We start from the raw sequence: 8,033 nt of genomic DNA, 5'->3' as shown, positions 1-8,033 counted from the left end.
TTTAATTCAGTGGGTTGAACAAAAAGATTGCATAAACATGTGAGGAACTAAAGCCTTTTTTTACACAATCACTTCATTTCAGGGGCTCAAAAGTAATTGGACAATTGACTCAAAGGCTATTTCATGGGTTGGTGTGGGCAATTCCTTCGTTATGTCGTTATCAATTAAGCAGATAAAAGGCCTGGAGTTGATTTGAAGGGGGGGCACGTGCTTGTATGTGGAAGATTTTGCTGTGAACAGACACAGACAACATGCGGTCAAAGGAGCTCTCCATGCAGGTGTCCTATTGAGAAAACCTGTCAACCTATCCTAAATAAGCAATGTGATGTTCTTTTTCAATTGAGTTTTTTTATTCAGTTTTTACTCTTCATGAAAACCATCTCTCCTTTCTCCCGTGTAATGGTCTTCAAAGTTTGAATGCAGCTGTCAGTATGATGAAGACTTCAAGGTGCCTCTAAATTGCATTATAACAAGTTTTTCCACTAAAATAATCACATGACACAAGGGAAGGAGATTGTACAAAGAAGAAGTATGTTGCCTGAACATTTCCATGACCATATTTGTACAGCAATCAGAACCAAAGATTCGCTGTGCAGAAAACAAAATTGATAGCCCATTTACACGTATTTGTGTGTTAAAGCAGACTATTGAATTTGAATGGGCTGGCAATATACAGTGCATTAAAAATGCGTTTGCACTGTTTCTGGCAATGTAGCCCACCAGGATACACAATATTTCTTTTTTCAACTTTTAAATTTTTATTTTAAGCCTTTTGCTCTCTATTGTATATATGTATTGGTATTCTGTCCTAAATAAATGGCAGTGCAATGTACTTCAATTACTGCAATAAAAGCAAATTTCCACAAAACAGGTGTGAAGCAAGTTTTTGTTAGGTTCTCCCTTTATCAGAAAGGAAAATACAGTGTAAACTAGCACAAGAAAATCAAAGTTTGCATGCATATTTAATTTTCTTGTATGAATGCGACCGGACGACTGTATTTGGTGTCCTGCATTGAAAATAAGGTGCTAAGCTTTCAGTTTCAATTCTTATGTGTTTGAGCAAAGTCATTTTTGAAGATTAACACCTGGTAGTGAATCTGGGCCAATGGCTTTATTACAATCCCTTTCGACATTTCTATACACAGTTTCAAAAGCATCTTAGTTCAAATTTCATGTTAAATGGCTATAAAACTCCACACCATCAATCTCTTTTCCTCTCAGCTTTACAAAAAACACTGTGTAACTAGTCAAAGACTAAATTTTAAATCACCTTGAAGTGATTACATGTATTGCAGGCTCTGCATTTTAGCTAATGTTTGTATTTGCCTTACTAGGATTTTAACTCTAATGTCTGATATAGGAAGCCACACACAGATCCATTATTAGGGCTCATGCCTGAGCTTATGGTTTTGCATGCCTCTGAGTATGCTGGTTGTATACTGTAATATGTGTTAAAGCAATGCAGCTCTGTGCAGAATGAAATGGGATGGTGCTGGACCTGTCAAATGTATTGGTTCAGAAATGCTCTAGCTTTGCTGTGTACCTTCTGGTCAAAACTATGGAGATCAGACCTAGAAATTCTTTTTTTTTTTTTTTTTTTTTATCCCAGCTCTTTTAAGTTTAAAGCTTTAAAAAGTATCAAAGGTTTGATTTTTCAAAAAATAGATTCAATCAATTAAAAAAAATAGCACCTGCATACTCCTAGAAATGGCTAGTAGGTGTTAAACCTATAATGCAGTACACACGTTCAGTATGCCCATACAAACCAGAGGTTGAAGACCTCAGTATGTCAGTATTATTATGTAAGTAATTTAGAGTTTTTTTTCTTTTTGTTTTATTTTGTTAACTAAAAATGTATTGTTTTTTTTCTGAATTTACAACCTGTTTGAAAATACAGGTAGTCCCCGGGTTAGAATCCGACATACAGGCGCCTCCTAGATACGAACGGGGCTTCAGTGCTTGTTCTGTGCAGGGGGAGGGGCGGTTTGCATGACTTGAAGAAGAAATCTTTTACTAAACACAGCTGAGGTTGTAGGTGATCTTAGGGAGGTGAGCTCTTTCTGCAGCCACTTGTAACTATTTAATGACCAAGACAAACCCTGCAGTTGTTTCTTTTTGCATTTCAAAGCACAGCATGCTCCAGAAGTTAATGTATGTCTGGGCTTTTTTTGCTTTGTTTGTGATTAACTCAAAGTGAGGATTTTATACAGTAACTGACACCTCACTGCCTAATAATATGTTGTGGAATGGAAAAATCCAAGTTAAGAGTTTAATTTCCACAGGAACAGTAAACATATTAAAATGTGCAAAAAGAGGACAGCATTACCCATATCACCTGGAAGAATGGCAATGGAAATGTTATTCCCTTTTCATAGGGATTTTAGAAGCTTTTGGAAAAAAATGTTTAGAACAGTTACCATTTTCATTTTGCTTTGCTTTTTATGCCAGTCACTTTTTTCCCTGTGTATTGTGGTTGGATTTCTTGGCCTGAGAGGTTTGACCATTCTGGTCAAGGAATTACAGAAATGATGGGCCTCTGTTGTGTGCAGTTCAACCATAAATTTGGCATTCAGGACTGGCTTGTGAAATTAAATCACTCCCACTACCTTCTTTGCTAGCAACACTACCTTTGCCCTTAAGGTCTGCATACATTTTTTAGACTTATATTAGGTAATATACCTTTTTTTTATTATTTGGAGATCATTATAGTGGTAAAGATTTATCAAGTACCACTGCAAAGGGAAAAAACATCTCTCAGAAATAAAATCCACTTAACCCAAACACAGTTCGCTACTTATGATTATTAAGATCATTTGCTGTTGTGTGACTGCTTATCAGGGTCAGAAACTATGCAAAGTATTAAAGCGGGGGGACTCCTTGGGCTTTCCTTGTTGAAAAATTATTTTTGATACTCCCAAGTTTAAAGGAAATCAAATAATATACAAATTATAAATATTTTCTGTAAATTTAGGTTTAGGCAAATTGGAATCACATTACTAACTAAAAAAAAAACAAAAATATAACACCATAATTTATTTTTTAAAGATTTCAGCAAGTGGACAGAATTGATAACACAGCTCAACAAAAACATTTTTTTTCACTTGCCAAGGATTTTTTAATATAGTTAGTGTATTTCATGTCTGCTGAATCCTGAAATGACACTAGTTTCATTGAATTGGCTCTAGTTCTTGTGATACAGGAATCAGAATAGACGATTTTACCAACATCAAATGTTAACACAGCATATTATTATCAATCTTTATTTACACCGATGTTTTGCATTTTATATATTAAATAAAGCATTTTTTTCATGAAAATTTCATTTGCCTTTTTTATTCATATTTTCATTTTTTTACAGAAATATGAGTTCTTTAAGAAGACCCTAATGTATTTTGTTACATTTGTGGTGAATGTTCTCAGCAAAAACAGAAAAGAAACATTACAGAATTTGTTAAAACAAGCATATCTTGCATATCTTGGTAATAAACTGGGGGACCCAGATAAGTATTGGGCTCCCCATATGGTATGCAAAACTTGTGTAGCGTGTCTACGTCAGTGGAAAAATGGAAAGCTAAAAAGTTTGAAATTCTGTGTACCTATGGTATAGGAAGAGCCTAAAAATCATAATATTTGTTAATTTTGTGCTGTGAATGAAAAAGGTTTCAATCGCTACAAGAAAAACAAGTGGGAGTACCCTGATTTGGAATCAGCAAGACGACCTGTGCCGCATGGTGCTGATGTACCCTTACCAATGTTCAGTACACTCTCTGATATTCCTGTATCCGACATGGAGGATTTACAGGGTTTGGAGTATAATCCAGGAGTTAGCAGTGAAAGTGAATATGAAGGAAGTGTTTTATCAAACCAGCAGTTCTCCCAAGAAGAGCTCAATGATTTAATACGTGACCTAAATCTGTCAAAACAAGCATCTGAACTTTTAGCATCCAGGCTAAAAGAAAAGAAATGTCTCAAACCCATAAAATAACAGTTTATTGGACAAGAGAGGGACACTCCTACCATATTTCAGTGAAGATAAAGACATTGTGTACTGTTGTAACATCCCTGGACTACTAGCCTATATCTGACTACCAGAATACCAAGCAGAAGACTGGCGGCTTTTCATAGACCGTTCCACTCGAAGTTTGAAATCTGTTTTCTTGCATAATGGCAACTGCTATGCATCAATTCCAATTGGTCACTCAAGAAAACTTAGAAGAATATGAAAATATCCAAATGATCTTACAAAAGCTTTGCTATCATGAACTTCAATGGTCCATATGTGTCGATTTAAAAATGGTGAACTTCCTACTTGGACAGCAAAGTGAATACACAAAGTACCCATGTTTCATCTGGTTGTGGGATAGTAGAGCAAAGCAGGATCACTGGAAAAAAGTGACATGGCCTCCAAGGGAAAACATGAAAACGTGCAGCAAACATCATTAACAAGCCAATGGTTGAGAAAGAAAAAATCTTTCCCCCTCCAATACATGTAAAATTGGAATTAATGAACTAATTTGTTAGAGCTCTGAACAAGGACGGTGATTGCTTCAAATCCTTTAGTAGATTCTTCCCTTGATTGAGTACTGAAAAATACTGAAGTACTGAAAAAAAATCTAGCCCCCAGATTCGGAAACTGATAAATGATTCAAATTTCACAAGTTACATGACTGATACTGAAGCTACTGCCTGGCACAGCTATGTCATGGTTGTCAAGAACTTCTTGGGTAACCATAAAGCACAAAATTATGAAGAACTGGTACAAAACTTGCTCTTAAACTTTAAAAATTTGGGTACTACTATGAGCATAAAGGTACACTATCTCCATAGCCATTTGCAAAATATTCCAGAAAACCTTGGCAATTTCAGTGAGGAACAAGGGGAGAGGTTCTATCAAGATATAAAGGTGATGGAAGAAAGCTATCAGGACAGATGGGAGACACATGATGGCAGACTACTGCTGGAGCCTTCAACATAATTGTTCTGATCATCAGCATAAAAGGAAATCATACAGAGTTTTTCAATGACTTCTTTGTGATTAGTTCTGTAAATATACTGAATATAGGATATACTGACATTAAACATTTCAAAAATTTAATTTTGTATAAGTAGGCATATCTAGTTTATTTTGCTTACTTTTCATGTTTTATTAGTTTTCTATGAGGTTATTTTTGAGGTCATTATTTCAAAAACTAGAGCAAATCTAGCAAAACCTATACCATATTTGGAATCTGTGCATCAAACATAACCTAAAATGAGAAATCCATGTTATATAAAATTGACCTTCAGTGTTTATATTTTGTTAGCTTTCTTGTTCCTTTGTTTTAACCTTTTACCTTACCCAGGGCAAATGTGTGTTGTCCTTCTTTTAAAGCTTTATTTATTTTTATTTTTTTCTTTCATTTCTAAAACTCCTTGTTAAAATGAAAAAAATATGTGTGTTTATTCTGGCATAAACACATTGAAAATATTTAATGTAGCTCTGTGTTTCGTACTTTTGTAACTACAGTAGTGTTCTGTATGCTTGCCTGTCACAGTCAGTATCAGACTATGTGCATTATTTACTGCCTAAAGTGGGCTAAATGTCTATAAAAAAATGCACAGTCCTATATAACCTAAAACCACTCTGTCTTGAATTAAAAACAATTAAACCATCAAAAGACATATAATTTCATACATTTTCATTCATTTAAATCTGCAAACATCTGCAAAGTTTGTCTTTTCATTTCAACCCTTTATCTTTCACTGCTCCAATGCCACGCAAAATCTTCCATTACATTGTTTAGTTTTGCCTCCAAAACTACCATCTAAACAATCGTGAGTGTCCTTATCAGTGTAAAAGTGATCGTTAATACACATGGTGATAAGCTTGAGTTACAGAGAATAGGTCAGACATTAATTGTTTTTATTAAAATATAGCTCTATGACTAAATAATGTGGCTATGCTTGTAGAAGCAGGGAATAACTCAATTATATTTGTACTTATACCAAGTACAATTTACTTAGCTAGTGCTCCATTTGCTTCCTTTAGCATATTTTTAATAATGGGATTTGGATGTCTTTGACCACTACTTAATAAAATCTAAAATTCTCATATATACAAACTCCGATATCCCTAAAGAAGGTACCCAGGGTAGGAGTTTCTCTGCTAGTTCAGTGAAATGATGTTCTTGTAATTCAGAAGCTGTACAGCTGTGCTCAAACTAAAAGGAATGTATTAATAATTAATATTATTATTATTATTATTATTATTAAGTAAATTCAGTCCACAGATGCAATTTATGCCCATTTGGTTGAACAAATGTATCAAGCTTTTTTATGCGACAATGGAACCATATATACATTTGCTTCCTGGTGTTGCACAGTTTGAAAAGTTTATCTGCTTTTGAGACACATTTCAAAAAATGTGAAAATAAATTCAGAATAAGAAATCATTTTCATGACATGTGACCTACTTTAGCATTGTTATATGATTTATAGAGATTTACAAAGTCCATGTTACTAGCTGTCCCTCGAAGGCGCTCACAATCTAATGCCCCTTCCATAGTCATGTTCTGATTTGTCCAGAGACACATTTTATAGTAACTTGATACCTTGTATTGTCCTGTTATTACTCTACTTGATATTTAGGACCAATACTATAATGAGACTGACAGTTTATTCCACATGGTGTATATCCACCATGTTTTTCAGCTTGTCTAAAGTGTATCTTATGAAATAATCATTTCCTTTGGCTTATGTTTTTTATCATCTGAATCACCTCCAGTTCCTCCCAGAGATTTGAAATGACACAATCTCCACCATTGCTATTAAAAATTAAAAACTTTTTCATGCTGTCAGCAGTGTAAAAGACAATGGGCACATTTCATTTCAATACAGAATGTTATCCACCCTCGTCATCATTGTCACAGGTACCTAACCTATAAATTTTGGGCCTCTTTACCAGTACAGTTTCTATATGCAACTTGAAAAGAGTATGACTTCTCTGGCTCAGATAAATAAACGGTCAAGGTAAAGTAAAATGTTTTCTCCATTGGCGTTCATTGCCACCTTTTGCAGAGATAATATATAATAAACATTATGTACTCTAAGGTTATCACATCCTGACTGCATTCACTTTTATTTCATATGTGTAATGTGCTAGAAAAGGCATGCTGTTTTTTGTGCAGATGTTGAGCTATATAAAAGAGAAGTGTTTATAATAAATACTAAACAATAAAATATAATGATCATTTTCTGGACATTCTTATTATATTACAGTCGTTGAGTTATGAGGTGAAAAAATCCAGAAGATGTTTTGGTATTTTAATGAATTAAAACCCAGCTTCAGCCAAAATGTGTGAGACAAGAAAATAGGAACGGGTGTCTCTGAGGCAAAACGACAGTAATAAAAAAAAAAAAACTAACAAAACCTACTAAAAATGTTTTGTTTTTTGCTAGCTCTCTTTTTTTTTTTTTTTGTGAGATTTGAAATCTTTCTATCTTGATGACCTCCTCATGTCACCTGGACATAAAATCAATGGAAATCTTCAACAAAAACACCAGCTGCAATAAAAACCCTGAAAAAATCCCCCCCCCCATAGGAAAAAAAGAAGGTTTAGCCGAAGTTAGGTGTTAAATATAATGTAAAGGTAAGGAGATGTTAGGGTATGCTCCCTTCAAAATGAAAGATATCTTCTCCATACAGCAAAACAATAACTTACAGGTATGACAGGACTGCCAAATAAAAAGAACATTATCTAAATGTCCTTGCTGCTTTCAGTGCTTGTGGCTGGCAATATATATCATGAAGATTGCTTACCTGACAAAGAAGTCACCTGTGTTACTAGTGTTGGATGGGTGATATGGGGGACTGAGGTATCTCAGATATTGCTACTGAAGTAAAACCAGCAGCAGTCTGAGGGGAAGCTCTGGGTTTCTCCGCTATTAAAAGTTCTGTTCCAGAGTTGGTTTTACTGTGAATCCAGGGTGGGACAGATATCCAAATCCAGGTCCCACAATTTTCTAAAGGCCCAAACGCCTATTAAACACACCTG

Source organism: Pyxicephalus adspersus, chromosome 2, assembly GCF_032062135.1.
Source record: "Pyxicephalus adspersus chromosome 2, UCB_Pads_2.0, whole genome shotgun sequence".
Lineage (NCBI taxonomy): Eukaryota > Metazoa > Chordata > Amphibia > Anura > Pyxicephalidae > Pyxicephalus > Pyxicephalus adspersus.
Note: the sequence above shows the minus strand (reverse complement) of the source record.